A 24781-nucleotide genomic window follows, 5' to 3' on the forward strand; every position below is an offset into this window, starting at 1 on the left:
TTTCTAATTTTATGCCTTTTGTTTTATTTAAAATGCTTATGAATTCTCTTTAAGTTTCTTGCACCTTTTATTCTTAATATAGATACTTTATGCTTAGATTAGATCAAGATAAAGTATGTTTAAATTAGATAATTTGTAGTAAGAAGTTTTCAAAGAATTTTACTTTGTTTTTGTTCCCTTATTTCATTTTATTTGTAAAACTTTTCGATCTAAGGAGCTAACACCAAGCCCTTATGATTGAGTTATAAAAAGGCTAGAGACTAGGAATTGCTCATTAACATGTTTTAGGTAGATCCACATCCAATGGTGTTTTAATTCATAAGTTTGCTTGTTTTTAATTTCATTTACTTTAGTTTATTTTCTAGTAATTTTACATATTCTTATAAGTTCAAAAATACAAAGAAAAATAGTTTTAATTCCTTTTAGTTAATTTGGATTTTATCTTCTTAGCTTAGCTCTATTCCTCCTTTCTCTTGGGTTCGATCCCCTACTTGCCCCACTAGTAAGGTAAAACTAAGATTATTATTAACTCCGGTGAGAAGAACAACGATAGTCTCATCAACACTCCAAGTGCCATAGGTCTGTATTCTGGCTTAGCATTCGACCGATAAACCACATCCTGTTTCTTACTACATCAAGTTACCAAAGTACCACCAACTTTAATACAATACCTAGAAGTAGATTGTTTATCAGTCACTGAACCAACATAATCTGCATCTGTCCATGTTTCAACGTAAAGATGACCATAATTACTGAACAAAATACCTCGACCAGGACATCCCTTAAGATATCAAAGAATACGATTGACAATAGTAAGATGAGAGGTTCGAAGCAAGTGCATAAATTGACTTACAACACTAACAACATAGGCAATGTCAGGGCATTGCTATGTCACACGGGTCCAAAACAATTAACTGTTGAGTCTCAAGGCTTGATCTTCAACAAAACAACACTTTACTATTAATGCCAGCCTTAAACAACAACATTACTGTGAGTACAACCTGTCATAGGCTCCAAACAGTCCTCAACTCCCTATCTCATGATGCGAGTAAGGTGTGTGGCGACAAAGAATCCCCATAGGGTTGATATGTCTTGAAATGATAGGTATGGAGTGTTGATTTAAGGAAAAGGAAGGCAATAGAGTTTGTAACAGAAGAAGGAGTAGGGGATGATGGAGGTAGAGAGAACTTGGCTCTGATACCAAGTTGAAATTGAGAGAGAAAATTTGAATATATTAATTAGTCCTAGTTAGGTTTTAAAAGTATTACATAATCTGAGAAGAAGAAAAAACTAAAAAGGACACACAGACTTATTTAACATATACCTTCATACAATACAAACACCAAAATGATACATGCACAAACCATAAAAACTAGACACTTTACAACAATATGGACATTTAGCCATATACTGCACTCTACCTTGACATCTTTGTATAGGTTGCACTCTTCAATTCACTTTCTAGGAAGAAGGGAAGATGTTTGTTGCTAATTGTCCCTACTGCAACTCGTTTTCCTTGAATAAGTTCTTATATATATGTTGGCCGAGTATGTATTTGGCTTGTAGATTCTTAACTGATTAATGGCTTTTGCTTTCTTTTTTTCCATTTTTTTGTTGTTATTTGCATTTCTTTTTTTAAGCTGGTGCCTATGACTATATTATGTTACCTTTCAACCACTAAAATAATGCCGACATTGTGTAGGATGACATCTTTCGAGAAGAGAATAATGTTATAGATCTCTATATCATGCTTTTAAGGTTTTCAAGATTAGAAATGAAACTAGACAGCATAGTTGTTCTCCATTTTAACTTGATTTGATGTTTTTCATTGTTTGATGGTTATAAAACTACCTTAGCATTTTATGTAATCAATCAAATTGACTTGTCTACTGAAGGGGTTTACATTCAATACTACTTTATTTTGGGTGTTCAACGTTGTATAAATATTTTCTTTTATGGAAAACTGTTGTTGTAATGGTTTTTATCTACTGCAGTTTGATCACTGAAACAAGGTGTCTCTACAAAGAGAAAAACTTTCATTTAGGAAGGTATTTTCACCATGGTTTTTGTATAGATAACCATTGGAATTTTTTTCCAACTTCAATGTCCCATTTGTAAAAGTTACTTTTGACATCCTATTTTTAGAAATTATTGAATGCCATGAGTGAGTTGGAGGTGTTGAAGCCAACAGTTCAAAAGTAAATCGAGGAATTGAACGTGAAAAATACAAGTCAAGTAGCTAGGTAGGGTCACCTCCATCAAAATGATTCTCTTGAGGCTTCTCTGGTGTGTCCTCCTTTAAGATTACAAGGCTTCTCTACAAAGAGAAAAACTTTCATTTAAGAAGGTATTTTCACCATGCCTTTTGTATACATAATCACTGGAATTTTTTTCCAACTTCATTATCCCATTTGTGAAATTTACTTTTGATATTATATTTTTAGAAATTATTGAATGCCATGAGTGAGTAGGAGATGTTGAAGCCAGCAGTTCAAAAGCAGATCGAGGAATTGAACGTGAAAAATACATGTCAAGTAGCTAAGTGGGGTCACCTCCATCAAAATGATTCTCTTGCGGCTTCTCTGGACTGTCCTCCTTTTGCTAAACAGATTCCAATAAATTATGAAATTAGAAAGATAAATTCAAATCAGCATATTGTTCAAAATTTATTTATTTGTAACCTTTTTGTTGTGTTTTAGGAATTTTGAACCTCGAGAGTTGTAATCTTGGGTTTGACTGGCAGTTCATAATTTTATATCTTGTATCTTAAGCAGTGATCATTCTCACCTATTTGGTCTTTGGTCTGTTTTATTCTTCTACTCTCATAAGCTTTTATTGTGTTCTTCTTACATTTGTTAAACACCACGATATGTTGGGCAAGAAGGCAAGCATCAGGGTTCATGGATGCAAGAAGATAAGTTCTCACTTTCTAGGCCAGTGGAGGAGCAATTCCACAAATTGTAAGTGTGTGAGTTCTCATTTTGAAAGGTTTCGAGGCATTGGTTACCTTTTGAATGAATTCTAAGGCAATCACTCTTCAACACTCCGACTCTGGTCATTAGGTTAGATTAGACTTTCTTTTCTTTGACGTATATATATCCCCAAGATCATTATTTTTAGTCATTTGTATTTTGTCAATAAAATGCATGAGTGCTTGTTGGAGAGTCATCCGATGGCCAAGATCAAAATCCCTGAAAAGACATTTTAGTCTCTTCCTACAGTATCCCTCTCTCCCTTCTTTATCTCTTTTCCACTTTTTATATTTTCCTAGTTTTATAGGTTAGAGTTTTAAAAATTTGTTTACATTCATCCTTGTGGAAATTCTGAATTTAATTTTATGATTTTTAGGACGTAATTGGCTGAAATAAACAAATTTAGTCAATGCCTAAATATGGTAGATTAGCAAGTTTTATTGCGCATCCCTTGATCAAAGGGATTGTTATTTTAATTTAATTATTTCCTTATTTAGGAAAGATTTGTATAGCAGACCAACTGTCTTTTTTCCTTTATATATTTCCTTGAACCATGTACTGAGAGATTATTCAGAAATAAAGAATATACCTTTCCCAAAATTATCTTCATGGTATCAGAGTTAGAAATCTGATTCTTCCTCCCTAAAATGGTGAAATACGGTGCTGCCATGATCGGAGATAACCCTGAATCCCCTACTTCCGACTAGTTTCAAGTCCAAGTTGAGACACCTAATTCTTCCTCCATCACTACTCTTTCCGATAGTGATCTTTCTTCTTTTCATATCACAACCCACAAGTTGGATGGAAAAAACTATCTGGAGTGGGCACAATTTGTCAAGATTGTTATCTGTGGCTGAGGCAAACTTGGTTACATCACAGGTGAGCTTGCTACTCCCTCACCAACCAGTCCTACCTACACCACTTGGATGATTGAAAACTCTATTGTTCTCGCATGGCTTATCAACTCCATAGAGCCAAAGATTAGTCGTCACTATTTATTCTTCAAAATGGGTAAAGAAGTTTGGGATGCCGCTCACAGAATGCATTCAGATCTTGGCAATGCTTCTGAAATATGTGAACTCTGGTCAAAACTAAAGGCTTTAATGCAAGGTACAAATTCAGTGACTTAGTACTTTTCTGACCTCCAAGATTTATGGCAAGAACTTGACCAATTCATTGATGATGACTTCTGTTGTACTGAGTGTATTGTCAAACAACAGCGCAAGCTTGAAAGTGAATGGGTGTATGATTTTCTGGCTGGGCTAAATCGGAATCTTGATGAAGTCCATGGTCGTGTCGTTGCTCGAGACCTTTTTCCTTCAACAGAGGAGGAATTTGCTGAAGTACGACATGAAGAGGGACGTCGTAAAATGATGTTACCTAACGATCCTCCTCCTCTCTCATCTAACTCAGAAGGATCAACCTTGGTGTCCAAGAACTTTACTCCAAATGGGATATCCAATCATGATCCACGCATGAACAAGTGAAGTGAACGACCTTGGTGTGATCACTACAGTCGACCTGGTCATACTCGTGAGAAGTATTGGAAACTCCACAGCAAACCTCCAGATTGGAAGCTAAGGGGAACAATAGAAAGTTGTGATTTCACTTCACCGGGAGAAACACCATAGCTTACACCTGAGACAAATCTGTTTAGCAAAGGATAGTTAGAACTGCTTCAAAAAATGTTTAGTTCCTCTTCAATAGCACCACAGTTCCCTCAACATGATCTTATCATGAGCACAAGTTTGGTGGTACAAAGAGGTAATCCAACAGTGGCTTTAAAATCACATATGGAAACTTCAACTCCTTGGATAATAGACTCTGGTGTGTTGGATCACATGACTGGTAATGCTTCACTTTTCCATAAGTACAACCCTTATTCAGGGGACTTTATGATGAGAATAGTTGATGGGTCTCTATTTAAGGTGGTAGGAATGGGTTTAGTGGTTATTTCCAATAATCTAACCCTAAAATCTGTTTTGTTGGTTCCCAAATTATCTTGCAACCTATTGTCTATTAGTAAACTTACAAGGGATATGAACTGTATTATCAAACTTTTCTTTACTCATTGTGAATTTCAGGAGTTGGAATTGAGGAGGACGATTGGCAATGTTAAGGACTGTGGTGGACTCTATCTTCTTAAGACTCCTAGTAATCCTGAGGACCAAACTCTATCTGCTAGTAATGTGTCATTTCCTATTTTGTCCAATAAAGAAAATGCTATTATGTTGTGACATTATAGATTAGGATGTCCTAATTTTCTGTACTTGAAAAAGTTGTTTCCTAGTCTATTAATAATAAAACCGCCGAATGCTTCCAATGTGAGGCATGTCCAATTTCAAAACATGTGAGAAACAATTATCCAATCCAAGGTTGTAAAACATCTCATCATTTTTCTATCATTCATAGTGATATTTGGGGACCTTCTCGGGTCAATAACATCTTTGGATTTAAATGGTTTATCGCATTCATTAATGATCATACAAGAGTTACGTGGGTGTATTTAATGAGACAAAGATCAGATGGAGATATCATCTTGAAAATGTTCTTTAGTATGATCCAAAATCAATTTCAAGCTAAAATCAATATCCTTAGGATTGACAATGCCACGGATTATTCCAATTCAATCCTAGGAGACTATCTTTCAACCCATGGAATAATCCACCAGAGTTCTTATGTGAATACACCCCAACAAAATGGGGTTGCAGAAAGAAAGAACAGACACCTTTTGGAGGTGGCTCGATCCGTTATGTACACCATGAATGTCCCAAGTTATTTTTGGGGAGAGGCAGTCCTCATGGCTACATATCTCATCCATAGAATACCATCTAGAGTTATCCATTTTCAAACACCATGGCAAACCCTCTATCAATCCTATCCTCAGCTTCGAATACTCTCCTCCCTTCCACTAAAAATATTTGGGTGCACTGCTTTTGTCCATAACCTCCAACCTAACTCTAGCAAACTTGATCCTAGAACCATAAAATGTTTGTTTCTAGGATATTCCTCCACACAAAAAGGGGATAAATGTTACTCTCCTGTTATCAAGAAAACCTATGTCATTATGGATGTAATTTTCTTTGAGAATCAACCTTGTTGTCAAAAACCTCACATTCAGGGGGAGAACTCAAACACAAATGAATGTGATTTTTGGCTGCCTAATGTCACACTACCCGAGCCTACCTTTACTCTTGCATCTAATGTTCCAACTATTAATCTGAGCGTACAAAATGAGTTGAAAACTAAGTCTCCTTCAAAAGAGTCATCCTATGAGCCATATAATTCTTCAGTCGAACCTACCTTGCTTATTCACACCAGAAAGTTCAGAAATGTCCCATATACTCCTTGAGCAAACTCAAGAGTCCAATCCGACTAATCCAAGGTCAAAACTTTCAGGTAACATAATTCATAACTCTCATACTGATAATGACTTAGGCATCCCTATTACATTAAGGAAAGGAGTAAGATCTTGCACTCAACATCCTATACATCGGTTCATTTCATATAAGGGATTGTCTTATCAATATCATGTTTTTGTTACTAATATGTCTACTGTTGAAAACCTAGAAATGTGTAAGAAGCTCTAGGTAAGCTTGAGTGGAGGACAACTATTGGAGAAGAGATTAGAGCCCTTAAGAAGAATGGTACATGGGAGCTCTCTGAATTGCCCCAAGGAAAACGACCCGTGGGATGTAAATGGGTCTTCAATGTCAAATACAAACCATATGAAAGTATGGATCAGTATAAATCTAGATTGGTAGCAAAATGATTCACTCAAACTCACGGTATTTACTACCAAGAAACCTTCTTAGCGGTTGCTAAGTTAAATATTGTTCGTGTTCTAGTCTCATTAGCTACTAATCTTGGCTGGCCCTTACATTAGATGGATGTCAAGAATGCATTTTTAAATGGAGACCTAGAGGAAGAAATATATATATGGAAATTCCACTAGGTTTTGAGACCAAGAACAATGCTCACAAAGTGCGCAAACTTCGAAATCACTTTATGGACTCAAACAATAACCAAGGACTTGGTTTGATAGATTCATAAGAGCAGTCAACCAACAGGGATACATATAGGGGCAAGTCGATCATACCATGTTTGTCAAACACTCTACAGGTGGGAGGATTTCTATCCTTATTGTTTGTGGATGATATCGTTATTACCAGAGATTTCCATGAGGAAATTGAGAATATAAAGAAGGGACTCGCTAAAGAATTTGAAATTAAAAACTTAGGATATCAAAAAATATTTCCTAGGCATGGAGGTAGCATGATCAAGAGTAGGGATTGTAGTTTCTCAACGAAAGTATGTCTTGGATCTACTCAAGGAGACATGTATGTTAGGGTGTAAGCCAGCTAACACACCTATGGAATCAGGCTACAAAGCATGCTTAAAAGAAGATAGTCTACCCATTGATAAAGGAGAGTACCAACACCTAGTGGGGAAACTCATTTATCTCTCCCATACTAGACCCGACATTAGGTTCAATGTTAGCTTTGTAAGTCAGTTTATGAATGATCCAAAAGAAGTTCACCAAAAGGCAGTGAATAAAATTCTTAGATATCTCAAAATGTCACCAAGTAAGGGGTTGTTTTCCAAAAAAAATACCAACAAAGAGATTGAGATTTTCACTGATGTTGATTGAGCTAGAAACATCACTGATAGAAGATCTACAACTGGCTATTGTACCTATGTTTGGGGAAATTTAGTCACATGGAGGAGTAAAAAGCAGACAGTGGTAGCAAGGAGTAGTGCTGAAGCAGAATTTCGAGCTTTAGCACAAGGAATCTGCAAAGGAATGTGGCTGAAGAGAATTCTTGAAGAATTGAAAATCAAAAACACTTCAATGAAGGTATTTTGTGATAACATGGCTACAATAAGTATTGCTAAAAATCCAGTCCATCACGACAGAACTAAGCATGTGGAGCTGGACCAGCATTTTATCAAGGAGAAGATTGAGGGTGGCATACTTAGTCTTAACCATACTCCAATAAATCTTCAAATAGCTGATGTTCTTACAAAAGGCCTTCCAAGAATTAAATTCGAATCACTAATATCCAAGATTTACATATACTCCCTAGCTTGATAGGGAGTGTGGAAATTCTGAATTTAATTTTATGATTTTTAGGACGTAATTAGCTAAAATAAAAAGATTTAGTCAATGACTAAATCCTAGTAGATTAGCAGGTTTTATTGCGCATCCCTTGACCAAAGGGATTATTATTTTAATTTATTTCTTTCCTTATTTAGGAAAGATTTGTATGGTAGACCAGCTGTTTTTTTTCCTTTATATATTTCCTTGAACCATGTACTGAGAGATTATTCAAAAATAAAGAATTAACCTTTCCGTAAATTATCTTTAATCCCCATGGATACCGTGTTGACTCTCACGAATCATCTCGTAAAAAAATAAAATAGAAGCAACACCTTTGCAAGTTCTGAGATGAAAACTTAAAGGAAAATGAAAAGTGGGTTTTTGATTTCATGATTTGATAATAGGAAATTAACACCTAGAAATTGAAAGGTTTTTAGATCTTCTTACTTTTTCCAAACAGAGTCTCTCTCTTCCCCCACTCCCCCTCCTCATGGTTTTATTGCAAGAGAGAGGTCTTGATTCTTGAACAGAACTTTAAAACTCAGGTTTCTCTCTTTCTCTCTCAATCCTAGATATGTTTGATTTTAGGTTTGAAGTTTCGTTTCTTAAATAACTAAAATCATTTGTAAGTGATGTGTTTGATGTTTGAATGATTTTTCATTCAACTTCATCTATGAATCTTTGAAAATATTTCTCGAATTATTTATTATATATTTCTTATTATTCAATATTTTTTTCCATTGGAAAGAGTGCAATAGAGGAACATGATTTGTTTAGACAAAGCCAACTCTTTGGGATAAGGCTTCGTAGTTTGCGTGATAGTTGTTGTATTTTGATTTAGTCCTTTATTCAATTTTCTTAGGGCATTTAAGAATGGTGAAAAATCATGAGTTGGTTTCAAATCCTATGATACATCCTTTGCTAATCCTTATTTCCCTTGATGGTATAGTTCTCTTAGAATACCACATCCAAAGGAGGAGAGTCTATCAAGGCATTCCATTCTAGGTCCAAACGGGCTTCATGGGCAGTGGCAAGCACCTATAACTAGTATAGGGGTATGATATACTTCCAGACATTTATGCAAAAGCCATTTTAAACTTTTCTTGTTCACGATGCTTGCAGAAACCTTGTTGACTCTTATCTTGTGGATGCAGGTCCAATATCCAATCAATTTGGACTTAACTCCACTTGAGATACCAAGGTTAGCCTTTGATTTATTGGAATTTAATTAAGGAATAAGGTGATAAAAATTAACATTTAACGATATTTTTTTTGGTGAGGTCCTCTCCCACTACTCTTCTTTGTATTCAATCTTCATATGAGGGCCTTCCTCTTCAATAAAATATTTTTTACTCGTCCATTCATCTGGTATTTTTGCTTTTGATCTTTTAGTTCTCATAAAGTATTCACTTTATATCGTGGTTTTCATGGGAAAACAGCTTGCAGTAGCCTATCCAAGATGGAGTTATGATTGAAAAGGACAACAATAGTTTAGAACTTGAAAGATCTACTCTTGAAACAGTCCTTTCATTGAATGTTAATAGTCAGTCACTTCATGCTGAGAAACCTTACTCAATTTTTTCTTTGGACACAATAGAGCCTCTTATTATTAGACAACCATCTCCTCCACCCGTCCTGATGAATGTACAAGATTTGATACCTGTTGTGTCCACTCACATTAATGAGTCCGGTTGTGGATTGGAGAATTCATTCCAAGATGATCAGGCTTGCTCCAAGTCTCCAATGCAATTGCACATTGTGAGTTTCTAAACAAACCTTCTTTTTTTTTCTTTACTTCAGGTTTCATCTCGTCAATGGATAATGTAATTACGAATAAGGACGTAAGCTCCTTAAGATGATGATTTGCCTAAATGCTTCTTCTGTAAGATTATTATTAAAGTAACATCATTATATCTCTCTTAGTAGGTAACTATAATTGAACATGTGATCTCTTACATCTTATTTTCTGTACTAACTACAATTTTCTTTGCAATCGACCACAATGATGGAAAACTTCATGAGGCTGACTCTGTCAAATACTTAAAAGAACTTAGAAACCTATGGTGTTCTCGCAGGTTCACTTGTAAGTGCTAAATATTTTAGTATTACTCTTTTCAGTTGTACGGAGTCCTTTTATAGTCAACATTTTTTCTTTTGCAAAAAAATCATAAATGTTTTGTGACAGCTCTTCTTATACCAAAGTAAGAGTCAACATTAGATTTGGTAAATGTTCTTATTATATATTCTTTTGTACCACTTAATATATATTTTATTGAACCATCCCCACCCCATCCACGCACACCTAAAAAGGAAAAAGGAAAACGGAAAAAGCAAAAAAAACAAGCACTAAAGATTTCTCTTTGTTCAGTGTCAGACAATGAATGAAGAAGAAATATTTGATGTCCAGGATAAGTAATCCCTTTTTCCCCTTGGCTGGATTCATGTGAGTGTTTCCTAACATCAATGTTCTAAATGATTTTTTAGTTTATTAAGATCTTCATTTTCATTTTATTGGTTTGCCTACTTGAGATATGTCTTAATAGTCAAAATTGGTACTCAACTCTTGTAATTTTTTGTGCTCCCTCATTGTGGTAAAAATCGACCAATTGATGCAATTTGACAACACTGAGTGCTATATTCATAATTTTAAATTTTGACATATTTTCACAAATTATATTGATGTTTCAAGATCTCATGGGGGCAGTAACATTCTCCACTACAACACTTTCCAATAATACCCTTACTTACTGTCTTTTAGTGAAAAAGACAAGGTTATATTGGTCTTCTACATAATAAATGCTTGTTGACATTGATTGCCAAAGCATTTATTGCAGACAAGGTTATATTGATCTTCTACATTTGTAAGGCCTCCTTTGGAGAAACATTACTTGAATTGGTTAAAGTTTAGGGAACTTGAGGCCTTGATTGCTCTGTTGAGTAAAGTCTTCTTTTGAAAAAGAGTAATCTGCAGTCTTCTTCTATGGAATTGAGTGTGATTGAGATCTTTATATTTAACTGTTCAATTCTTCTAGAACTTCAAGAAAATCTTTTATTCTTTTATGAAAGAGAACTCTATTTTCTCGAGTGAAAAACATGATGAATCCCTTCTCACAAATCTTGGTACCTTTGTCGATGGTTTCAACTGCATCATTCCTAATGATTTTTTTGACTTTGAAGTCAACCTTCGACTTTATGTCTTGATCTAAGTTTACCAACTGTACTTCTTGATTAAATTCAATGCCTAAGCGAGATCTTGCCCCGATGTACTATGGTACAAGGGGGATAGACTACGTCTATTCTAGATGAGTGGTGACTTAAGAGTATCTTTTCTTAGCATCGTGCACCAATTCTCAACTAGGGATTAAACTGACTGCTTTTGACTTCAGAGATTTGTGTTGCAGTCTTAAATTATCACCTATACGTTATATCAAACCCAGTCACCACGTACCGTCTTATTGAGCACACTCGAAAGATATATAGGTGCACTTGGGTAAAGGTGGCCAAATTAATTGCATTGCACGTAGTAAACCTAGAGTGTAAGAGTTTTCCTATAGGTCACGATCCGAACTGATTATGGGTGTTTTCCATGAAAGTCCTCCTAAGTACCGTGTGAAATAGTCAAGGAAGATAGCAAAACATGATCAAACAGTAACTCTAGAAGTTTAAAAATGAAGAAAAAGAAAAAAAAAATGGAGCCTTCTAGGTTGAAAATCTGAAATGATGACCTTGGCAACAATCATAGCAAAGAAGAAAAAGAAAAAAAAATAAAGTCTGCTAGGTTGAAAACCCGAAAGAGCGACTTAGGAAAAAATTAAGCTTGCAAGGTTGAAAATCCAAAGGGATGGCATTGGCAAAAATTAGAGTAAAAAAAAATGAAAAAATTATAAGCTCGCTTGATCAAAAACCTAAAAAGGCAATCTAGGTAAAAGCTAGAGCACGCTCGCTAAATTGAAAATCTGAAAGGACAATCTAGGCATAAGTTAGAGAAACAAAAAGAAATCTTCATTGAGTTGAAAAGTTAAAAGGCGATTTGAGCCGAAACATCAGAAGTCCAAATGACCAAGTTTCAGTACCCAGCTTAAACCAAGCAAATACTCAAAAGTCACGAGTATCGTCTACGATTGATCTAAAAATTTTCTACTTCCTTAAGTGAACCAAGAGGAAAAATGATGGATTTACAATGAATCTTAAAAGGAAATATTTTGTTCTCTTGATCCTGACTCAAAATCTTCAAAGTCAAAATTAAAAATTGAATCTTTATTGTGCTTGTGGTAATCAAATATTTCAAGCCTTCATAACAAGGGGTACTTCCTTTTTTTTAGCATGTAGTTTTCCCCTACGATGGGCTGAACCATTTAATCAAAGTGGTATTCAAACTTTTTTTCTGATTCGGGTCCTAACCTATTTTGAAATAAGGAAATTATTTTCTAAAAAAAAATAAAAAGGAAGGAAAAATGATTTACAAAGATCTATTTTTTGCATTTCTGAAATATATTTTTCTAAAAATAAAGTCCCATCAACAGAAAATGGAGATATAAAAAAAACAAAGCTATATCAAAGTCGCCCCATCTTTAGGTGGTATATTAAAGTCCGGGGTTGCTCTATTCAATCCAATCAACAGATAAGTGGGCGGACCGTTCAAATTAAACCCGCAATATCAGTTCGACCCAATAAATGAAATGTAAATCAATTGGCCCAATCAACAAATGGATCAAACTGATCGACACCAAACCAGTTGGACCAATTGGTTTTACTTTCAAAGATTCAGACTATTTTATACCAAAAAGATTTAATCTTAAAGTCAAATTATTTTTTCTGATCAAAGGTTCAATCCCAATCAGGGGTAGACCTGTGACTAATTCGTTTCACCTTCTTGGTCACTATAGACTTATAGTGCAATAGGATTCAATGCTTCCCATCAGACTTAGGCTAATTTCAAAATTTTAATCATGTGATTAAGAATCAAACCTTTAGAATCAATGGTTAATCTTAGTGTACTTCCACTCAGGTAATAATTGGTTCCAAATATTCTAAACCATCATCTATACAACTTTGGGTCCATGAAAAAAGTCGACTTTCAAGAGTACTAATGTCAAGTCCAAGTAGTCAGTCTTTACCACAAGAAAAAACAAGTACCATGGATAAAATAGTACTCCGTCAAATTTTAGAATCTTTTCAAGCACAAATTATAACTTCTGTCCAAACACAAATTGAAGCCTTGAAGACTGAAAAGAAAAATGATAAAGCTATAGAACCTCAAAATGTGTTTGACCTCGTCGAAAATCAAAAAGATGATCAATAACATGTCGACCCTATCTTAGCTCATCGAATAATTTAGGTTGAAACCACTTTGAAGAATATCAAAGATCCTGATGACCTTACTCTTGGAATAGGGACAATGACGTTATTTCCCGTAGTCCGTCTGACAGAGAAGTTCACAATGCCAGACATGGAGAAATTTGATGGGATTGGATGTCATAGGACTCACTTGAAAGTATATTGATGATTATTTCGAAACACTCAATTATACGCATATTTTCCAGACATTTATCTGGATTTTTGTCCCTATTAACCCATATTAAGGTAATAATCACTATAAGCCTCGAAAAATCATGTTGTATGTTAATTAGGCTTAATTCTACATAAATAAATTTATTTACTAGATAAATATAATTACGTGTGCAGAAAATCAACATTTTGGAATCAAAATCTTAAGGCAAAAGCATTAGGGCCCACTTTGGAATGTCCTAATCCTTAACTAATGCTCTCACCTTTTATCTCTTTGTGCAAAGAAAAGTAGAGGCTACTTTTAGACTCTTCTACACACATTTTTCTCTATAAATAGAATTTCAATCTCTAGAGGTTCTCTCCCTCCCCTCTTGGTTCTCTTATCCAAGACTCCTTTAATCTAAGACTCTTATCTTATTATCTTATTTGTTGTATTTTTATCTTCTACTTATTTTCTTTTAGTTAAATAGTCTTGTAAGAAGAAGAAGTTGTAAGTTTCTCAATGAAATGAAGAAAAATTCTTTCATCTCTTATCTTCCCTCTCTTGCAATGATATTAGGCTAAGCTCCCCTCCATTGGAGAGTAGAAAAGCCTAGAGCAAGTTCTTGTGTTGTTTCTAATTTCATATTTTTCTTTTATTTAAAATGCTTATGATTTCTTTTTAAGATTTCTTGCACCTTTTATTCTTAATATAGATACTTTATGCTTAGATTAGATCAAGATAAAGTATGCTTAAACTATATAATTGATAGTAGGAAGTTTTCAAAGAATTCTACTTTATTTATGTTCCCTCATTTGATTTCATTTGAAAAACTTTCCGATCTAAGGAGCTAATACCAAGTTCTTACGATTGACTTATAAAAATGTTAGAGACTAAGAATTGCTCATCAACATGTTCTAGGTAGATCCACCTCCAATGGTTCTTTAATTTCATAAGTTTACTTACTTTTAATTTCATTTACTTTAGTTCATTTTCTAGCAATTTTACATCTTCTTATAAGTTCAAAAATACAAAGAAAAATAGTTTTAATTCCTTTTAGTTAATTTGAATTTTATCCTCTTAGCTTAACTTTACTCCTCCTTTCTCTTGGGTTCGATCCCCTACTTGCCCCATAAGTAAGGTAAAAGTAAGATTAATATTAACTCCAGTGAGAAGAACAACGATAGTCTCATCAAAATTTTGGCGTCGCTACTAGGGAAAGGTAAAGGTAATAGTGGTAAGTTTTGATTTAAAATTTATTTCTTTTATTTTTATTTTTATTTTTATTTTTTTGATTTCTTTCTGTAAGTTCAAGTGTTCTTGAGGTTTTAAGAGAGAAGAAAGAAGAAAAAACATAGAAAAAAGAAAAGAAAGTCATTCCCGTTTGTTTTTCACCCTTGACAGCAAAACTTAAACTGACTGTAACTTTTTGCTCCGATCTTCAATTAACTATTATAGTATATCGATTTGGGGTAGAACAAATTTTTTTATAAAATGTGACAAAATTAGCTAGAATTTGGTAAGTCAAATTCTATTTTTAAGTTCGTTTACTTTCATTTTTACTAACATTTATATTTTGCTCCTTATAGGTAAATATTTTTTTCTTCTTTTCTTTCAATTTCCTTTAATCTTTAGTTATATTTATTTTCTATTTCAGAAACTCTTGTATAAGATTCTTTGTTATTTTTTTAATTATCCAAGAAGGCTTGGATTTTAATAGACTACGGAAAGACGACGGGTGGACAATACCGTCACGACTTCTTCGGTTCGCACAGCAAAATTGAAATTAGTGGCCTAAGTTGACTCAAATCGTCTTCACCCCGTCTAGCATAGGAGGTGATTTCGAAACACCCACGCCTCTCTATGCTAGTGGGTTACTCCTTGCCTCTGTTTGTTATTTTTCTAATTTACACACACTTGGAATAGTTAATTAAGTAGTAAAGAGCACCCCTTTCCTAGGGATGGCATGATAAGATAAGGATTGGAAGTCATTACCAATTCCTTGCTCTAATTAGGATAATCAACTCACTAGTCATCCAATCAAATTAAATACAATTAATTAGACTTTACTATAGAGCCCACGAGCTCAATAGGAGAAATTTCACTTCAAGTTGTGTCAATTGCGTTTTTTGATCATCTTTTGTATCTAGTAGGATCTTACCCTTTGAGGGGATAGACTCAGTCTATTCAAGAAGCGAAGGTGATTTAAGAGTACCCTAGAGATCCGAATGATTCAAAATTGATTTCATAGAACCCAGTTGGAAGGCTAGTTGCGTTATTTATACCCAATTAGGAGCTGTCTAGCTTTAGGCAACCTATTTAGGTCCAGTCTTTCTTTTCGTGATTGTTTGATCGACTGTGTGATTTGTATTATCATGGAGTTTAGCAGAGAATCTTGGATCCCATGCGTCCTATGTGATAATTATGGTCATCCTCCCGAGTGTTGTCCGAGTCTACCCATGTTTCGTGCTACGCAAGCCAATATGCATCATTCTCAAAATTCTTATTGGATGCCAACACCTCATTCGTTCAACCAACCATACCACATAGATAATTGGTTTCCCTCGGATACCATATCGTGTCATAACAGTTCACTCATGGTAGTCATTTTGGTAAGCATGAAGATTTTTATATGCACGACACCTCGATGATGAATCCAACTATAATTCCCCAATAATCCTATGATTCTCAACATTTTTCTAAATATAGAACTATGGAGTCAGAGTCAACATTCAATGACTCATTTTTGTCCTCTCCTCCAACTTCATCATTAGAATCCTTGATGACTGAATTGTTAAATCAACAACAACAATTCATCCAACAACAATAGTTCCATCAACAACAACAGAACATGGGTCAAGCCTTAGCCAGCATAGGAACTCAATTGAGTCACCTAGCACTATTTTTAGAAGAAGGAAATTTTGATAAATTCAAAAATGAGGATATCCCATCACAAAAAATCCACTATTCTTTCAAAATAACCTTAGTGACCAATTCTACTCTTTTGAAGATTTCAATGACTGTCCATCAATAATTGATAACCCCGTCTCAATTGAAGTTCAAATTCAAATCAATGAGGTATTAGTTCCAACTGAAGCAATGATGGAAGTCCAACTAGGTCAACTTACTATGTCCTTAGAAAAAAAAGAGAATGATCAATTTTCAAATGAGATAATCCCTGAGAGCCAACCTATGTTTCAAATTCCCAATGAGCTAATCAACTATACAAAATTTGACTAAGGAAATTGATCCACCATCAGAGAAAATTGTTGTTCAGGAAGAACCAATGATGAACTCTAATTTGTTAGTCACACCAATTCTAACCACTACTGATCTAACCTCGTACCTCATCCAGCCTATCCTTTCACAAGATTGTAAAGACCCTGTCTATCTTATAATTTCCATTCTCTTAGAAAATACGATAGTTAAGAACTATTTCAAAAAGGTGATGACACTGAGAACTGAGGATAAACAAGGGATGTTGATCATTTTAAAAATTTATCTTCATATCCCAATGATGATCAAAATCTGTCTACTTATCATTTGGGGTGGGGCATTGATTGTCATATCTGTTAAATTAAATGTTAGGAAAATTCCTAAAAATCAACCTTTTGATAGGTTCAACTGAAGACATTAAATTTAGCGCTCCTTGGGAGGTAACCCATGTGTTTTTATTTTAATAAGTAGTATAGTTAGGAAACAAACTTTCTAAATAAAAAACTCCAACCTTAATCCCTTTCTTATTCTCTTTTTCTTCAAGACAACTCTCAACAAAACCAATCAATCAGCGCTATTAGGTCTGCAAACTGCTCAACAATTGTTGATTGAGTAACAGAGATAGATGTTGGCCTATATTGAGAAGAAGAAGGCACAGGTCACTGAAAGTTCAGATTCAGATTATGATGGGTTTCATTCTTAGATTATAATATTTTTAGGTTGTTTTTTAATTCTTAGGTAGGATTTTATTTATGCAACACTATTTCAGAAATTATAATTGTTATAACTTTCAATCTCTTTAGATCAATTGTAACAAGATTTTGCATATTAATGCGTAATCCGTTTCAGGTGTGATCTAACATTTTTCTCTTTTTCTTTACTACGTGTATATTGAAGACAATATTTCATTTAGGTTTGGGGGTATTACGTTACCTCACAAGTGCATTGCATATCATTCTAGTTTAGTTTCATCTCTTAAACAAATTCAAAAATATTTAATACTTTCATAATATTTTCTTCAAAATCTTTATATGTATTTTTTACATATGAATTTCAAATATCTAGCTCATGTCCTAACTTTTGATCATAAGTTCTTTTTGGTAGTTCCTCATTAAGAAAGTCATGAAAAAATTACTTTAAAAAATTCACTTTTGATTGAGTACTTGGAAAAATAAGATTTTATGGAATAAGAGTTGACCCTCTTCTTTGTCTAGAGTATTAGGGAATACCTAGTCTAGTGAACTATGACTTCCTTGTCCTTTGATTGGCTAGTTAGAAGAAAAATAAAACTGGGGTTAATATGAATTAGACAACAACCATAGGATTAAACTGGGTACCTTGAAAAGGACTACCTGCTTTTGTAAAAAGAACATCAGAAAATGGTGAAGTATGCAAAAGTTGAGTAAATAAAAAGCAGAAAGCTATGAAAAAGACCAAAGTAAAGTAAAAGGTTAGAACTGAAAAAGTACAAAAATGAAAAGAGTCCAATGAGACCAATTAGTTCAGTAGGGTGAAAGCCGTTAATGGTAAAAATGTGAGTAAACTGGAATATCACAGATAAAACCCCTTAGAAGTATTAGAGTGAACATCCACACCTCTCACAATCTCAGACAGGATGCTTAGTTTCGAGTTAGAACTTAGGTAGAACCGACCATTCTTAGCAATTAGGAGGTAAAATCTTATTCCTTAAAAATATATTATGTTTAAAAAGAAAAAAAATCAGAAAATCACACAAGTACTCAAGTTATCTTTGAAATTTTTTAAAATAAGGAATAAAAACTTAGAACTTTACTCAAACGTAAATGACCTTTGACTAATTTGTGAAATATCATTATGTTCGTCTTATATACTTTGATTTTGATTTTGACGTTTCTGTAAAGTGTTAAAATTTTGTGGGTATATTTTCTGCAAACCCTCACGAGTCAAACATATCCACTAGGGGTAACTTAGCGGTTCAAAGGCTTGCTATATTCGCTAAATGCAGTCGAGGTGCCTGCGAAAGTGGTAGTTTTATTTTCTAGGAACTAAAAAAAGGTAAGTTTGGGGATGTGATGATGAAAGCGCCCTCGATCAGCGGGGTGCGCGGATCCGCTTTTGACCTTTGAGGTTTGGAAGTCGCCGCCTAGTTATTGCGATCTAGGAATCAAATATCGACTCGGAACGGATAAAAAACAACTAATCTACTACAAAAAAAAAATACTGAGTCTGGGGATCAGATTATAGGACTGGAAGGTGTTAGGCACCAACCCCGCCCGACAAATGCCGGTCTCTACTAATTCCCAAGTAAAACTACATTGCTAAAAAAACCTAGATAATAAAAAAATAAAAATATTTACATTCTCGTACGCAACGATTTTGTTCCCTCAGATCTGATAGTACAGCTTCTTGTACAACATTCCTCGTTTCGTTCTATCACCGGATTCGCTTCAGATCTCCAAGACGATGTACTTTCTTTTTAGATCTAAATTTTCTGACTTTTTTCTAGATTTCTTGATATTTTTGAAGAGCTTCTAGGTATTTTTTGAGCTAAAATTGGGGTACAGATGTTAGGACTTCAAAATTAGGGTTTATGGGAGGCTAGGGAAACTTTTTGACCTACTTTTTCTAAGGTTTATTTTTTCATACGAAAATAGATTGTAGGAATCCATGTTTATAGATTTTTTAAGTGCTTGTTTTGATAGAGTTAGTGTTTAATTAGAATTATTTTAAATAGAGTAGTGTTTAATTAGAATTGTTTTAAATAGAGTTATTGTTTAATTAGAATACTATTAGGGTTTTGACTTTTAGTCTCACTTGATTGACTTTAAGATTTTGACTTTAGTCTTACTTGATTGACTTTAATTTTAATTAGGATTTCACTTTACATTAATTAATGTTTTAATTATTAATTTCAGAATTTTTAATTATTAAAATTATAAAATTACCGTTTTACTCTCGGAAAGTATTTTTTGTGTTTTAAGTCATTTTTCAATATTTCAGGATATTTTGGAATCGATTTTTCGTAAGAAATTCAATGGGAATATTGGTTTGTGTCATTTATAAAATTTTTCATGCGAAATGGTCATGAACTTTATGAGGGGCATTTTTGTAGTTTTGTCAAATTTTGTGAAAATTTGCGAAATGATTTATTTGGTTTTGATTTGTTGTTTTATGTGTTTGAAATAATTTTTCTAAGTGTAATATAGATTCTAGGGATGTTTTGATGTTATGGGTATTTTTGTAATTTGATCATTTTTAGTGATTTTTATCTTGAAGCTTCTTTTTATCTGAAAAATGATGATTTCTATGTTTTTGGGGTCATATTTTCCTAACGTAGTGTGGTTTCTAAGGTTTTGTTAGTTTGAGATACCTCATCTGAATTTTTGAAACATATCTAGTAATAAAATAAAGCATTAGAATAATCATCCATCATTGGGAACTGTTGTGATCGGGTTGACGAGTTGATTAATCTGGCGAGTGCAAAAATTGGGTGTCTACAGATGCCCTTCTTTGGCAGAGGGTTGAAGTAGACTAGATAGCAAATCTATTTTGGTAGATAGTGCGATATCCGAATGCCAAAGCTAGTGACAATTCATTTTACAGCCTGATTTAGCAATTCATCGAGGCGTTTAGATCCTTGAAGATAAAACTCTCCCCGAACTATGAAGTTGTCAAGTCCTTGAGCGCGAACCCTCACTGACGGTGTCTGTTCTTTGAATTTTAGAAATTTCTCTTTGACTAATGAAACAAATGTGCAAATGTGTGCATTTAAAATCTGAGATAAATCTCAGAGGGTCTAAGTAAAAATTGAGTAAAATTTGAGTGAAATTCGAGAAAACCCTCGACGGTAACTGGCTGAGCATAATCTGAGCAAACCCTCGGTGGCAACTAGCTGAGCATAATCCGAGCAAACCCTCGGCGGCAACTGGCTGAGCATAATCCTGGTTGAGTATAATCCGAGTAAACCCTCGGTCGCATCTAGCTGAGCATAATCCGAGCAAACCCTCGGCGACAACTGGCTGAGCATAATCTGAGCAAACCCTCGGTGGCAATGTAATTCGAGAAAGAATGAAAAATTCTAGGGAAGAATGACTGGATCTAGGAGCTCTATTTTACCTACTCCGGGTGAAAGAGTACTGAACTATTTTTTTAAGCCAAATCAAATATGAGATCAGAAATGCTTTCCTCTGAACATCAAGATTTTTTCCGAAAGTTTTATGAATTTAAAACTTGAGTTTTTATTTCTTTTGAACCTCAACGGTTTTCGAAAAATTATTGTCAAGAGGGTAACCTTAAGTTTGGGATTCGTTTTATATTTTAGGATTAACATTCCTCAAAAATAAAATGCCCCTAGTTTGACAATAAACATGGCATTGGAGATAATTGAATACATCATTAAAAAAAATGCCCCTAGTGTAAAGAAAAAACTACATATTTAGAGGAAAAAGAAAATGCCCCTTGTATGAAGGTTTGAAATATTTGATTACCACAAGCGCAATAAAGATCCAACTTTTAATTAATTTTATTGAAGATTTTGAGTCAGGCTCAAGAGAACAAAATATTTCCTTTTAAGACTCATTATAGAATTCACCCTTTTCCCCCTTGGTTCACTTGGATAAGTATACAATTTTCATATCAATCGTAGACAAGATACTTGTGGCTTCTGAGTCTCTACCTGATTTAAGCTAAGTGTTGAACTTGATTATTCTGACTTCAAATGTCTCGGCTCGAACCTCCTAAGATTTTCTTCTATTTTTCTTTGTTGCTCTAACTTTTACCTAGATCTCATTTTCAGGTTTTTGATCTAGTGAGCATGCTCTAGCTTTTGCCTAGATCGCCTTTTCAGATTTTTGATATAGCAAGTTTTTCCTTTTTTCTTTGCTCTAATTATTGCCAAAGTCGTCCTTTCAGATTTTCAACCTTGCTAGCTTGCCTTAATTTTTGCCTAAGTCGCCCTTTTCAGGTTTTCAACTTAGCAAGCTTCACTTTTTTTCTTTCTTCCCTTCTGAACTTCTGCAGTTACTATCTGATCATGCTTTACTACCTTCTTTACCTTTTCGCACGGTACTTATGAGGACTTTCATGGGTAAGCTTAGGACTGGATATAAAAGAAAAGAATTTTGAAGCTCAAAAACCCGAATGCCCCTTGTGTGGCATTTTTTATTTTTCTTTAAATTTCTTCCCTATTTGACAATATATATTATTTTTATTTTTATTTTTATATTTTTTTTGTAGAAAATATATATTTTTATTTTGATGTGGTCGAGTCTGAAGTAACTTTCCAGGTTGCCTACGTACCCCAGATTTTTGGGATTAGACCAAAATGTAGTTCGAATTTTCCCTCCCTTAGGTTTGGTGATCGGGTTGAGAAATAAAAAGGCATAATTTTTTTTGAAAATGCTGCAAAGAGGTTGAGAAAGGATATATTGAACTGGGTAATATGTGAATTGATTCGGTCAAAGATGGCCTCCTTAAATGTAATACCGTTTGATTTGATCAAGGTTGGTTGGTTATGATAATTCGATTCCATCATGATCTTGAAGTCTAACAGCTTTTCCAGGTAATATTTCCTTGATGATGAACGGACCACTTCAATTTGGTTTGAACTTCCCTCTGGGGTCAAAGATAGGTGCCTGATTTTCTTTGAGTACCAAATCCTAGACTTATAAGTAACGGACCTTGATCTTTTTGTCAAACGTATGGGCGACTCTTCTTTGATAAGCCTGCACATGGTACAACGCTCTTAATCATTTTTCTTCGATTAAATTTAATTCTTCATACCGTTGATGAATCCAATCTGCTTCTAACAACTGATTTTACAATAAGACCTTGAGAGACGGAATTACCATTTCAATTGGTGAAATCGCCTCGACCCTTTTTTACTAAATAGTGGATAGGAGTCCGATTTATTAATGGGGGACTTTTGATAAATGGGAGTCGCCACCTATTTTAGGTCTAGGAACCATAAATAACTTCAAATGGATATGGATTGGTCCACGGATCAAAGATATGGGTAAGGGGTCAGATTACGGGTTTCGGAAGATGTTAGGCACCGAACCCGCCTGATCCACATGATCGGTCTCTACTACGATCCAAAATCATCCTATGGTCAACATACAAAGACTACAGTCAAGGTCACGGTTCAATCTTCATCATCAATTTATGTTTGATTTTCCAAACAAATCCTATAGCTAAATTGTCCCAACTGTTACATGATCATCCTTTAAATTCCACAAAATATGGTAGGGTTTGAAAAAGTCCTAATTCGCTTTATGACCTGAAATCAATTAAGAAATTCCACCTGCAAGTATTTTCCAAACTGTCCAGAATAGAAACTCATGAGAATATTCTAAATGGGAAGACTACAAATAGAAACCTGCCAAATTGGGACTTATAATATTTTCAAATTAGGAATGTGAAATTTCCTAAATTATAATTCAAGAGATATATAGTGAGCCCCCCAAATTAGAAGTTTGTAAATTAAATCCTCTGAAAGGGGAACCTTCCAAAAGAAATCCAATTTCTGAATTAGAAAATCCCGAATTGAGAGACATGAAATTTCTAAATAAGAAAATGCAAGATCTTCTAAATTGGGAAGTGGTTAAAACATGAAAATTTTAAAATCGAAATTCATAAATATATGTCTTCCCAAAAATAGAAAATTGTGCCTTTTCCATATTAGAAAATTTCAAACATGGATTTTTCAATGATTCACAAATAATTTCTTAAAAGAAGAATTACATGAACATGAAATCCCGAATTAGAAGATTATGGATTTGCCAAAAAACACCAAATCAGATATTCGTAGATAACACAAAAGAAAATCCACGTTCATCCAATTTTCTAATATCATCATAAGCACATTAATCACACGAAATGGTCTTGAACTAACACACAAAGAATTCGAATACCACCTTTAGTCCCACAAACCCGATTCGAGCATAATGATTATAATATCTCAAAAAATCTTCTAATACTATCAATATGTAAAATTAAATAAAAAATGTATAAAAATGTCTTCCTAATCCTATCGATATGCAAAAATAAGAAAATGAATGAACAAGTAAAAAAAATAAAATAAAATAAGAAATGATGCATCTTCCCTATCAAATTGTTCAAAACACGACAAAACGTTACCTAGCATCACAAGCCAAAAAATTCATTTTGCAACTCTATGATGATTATGGCACTAAAACTCAATGTGAAACATCAATGCAAGATTTAACTAGAGGGACGCATGAAAACAGAAAAGAAAAAAATGTGCCATGAAAAATAAGAAGAGCAAGGGGAAAGCAAAAAAGAACAAAAATAAAATAGTGAACCAAAAATATAAACCTACCTATCAAGCTGAGTACAGTGGGTTAATTCCTTCAGGTATGACCCAAAGACCTGTGAATACTTGTTGTTGTGAGGATGCGAGGGATGAAGGCAGCGAGAGAAACGTTATAGCAATGGCGTGAAGAGACTGGGTAACCAAGGGGCTATGTTACAGCGCTATGAATGGCTGTGTTACAGTGCTGTGAATGCAGCAAGAATGTTGGAAACAAGGTGGGCCGAGAGAGATGAGTGTGCTAAAAAAATGATTGAAATGGGCAGAACGTCCCTAATGCAGCAGCTAAGTAAGGAGGAAGGGGGCTGAGAGAGAGCAAAAGAGACAAGGCAAGAGGGCATTTTTTACAGAGAGAGAAGAATTAGGCAGAGAAAAACGTGAAAGGACTGGTTAGGCGTGCTTTGGGGTTGCTGTTGAAGAGGAGATGAAAACAAAGAGATGGTTGGGAAGGCTGCAGCAGTAAAAGGTAATGGCTATTGGAGGGATGGCTGTGGCAATGATATGAGGGAAAAGGTGCAGCAATGGTGAAGAGGGCAGTGGCTGAGAGAGAGGTCTTGTTGCACACAGATGGCAAGCTGTAGGGGGCTGCTGTTGAGTTGATGACTGAGTTGCAGGTTTAATAGCGATGATAAAGGGACAGCAAGGGACGTTTTTCTTTGTAGAAATGGAGGTCGTCTTGGAGCTATGGTCGCTGT

The 24781-nt window shown here is 34.4% G+C and overlaps 1 pseudogene; it reads left to right on the forward strand.

The window, feature by feature from the left end:
- Nucleotides 1-4657: 4657 nt before the first annotated feature.
- LOC147406136 (AMSH-like ubiquitin thioesterase 1) lies at nucleotides 4658-24395 on the forward strand (annotated as a pseudogene).
- The last annotated feature ends 386 nt before the right edge of the window (nucleotides 24396-24781 follow it).

Source organism: Akebia trifoliata, chromosome 3 (genome assembly GCF_017979445.1).
Source record: "Akebia trifoliata isolate Shusen 1 chromosome 3, ASM1797944v1, whole genome shotgun sequence".
NCBI lineage: Eukaryota > Viridiplantae > Streptophyta > Magnoliopsida > Ranunculales > Lardizabalaceae > Akebia > Akebia trifoliata.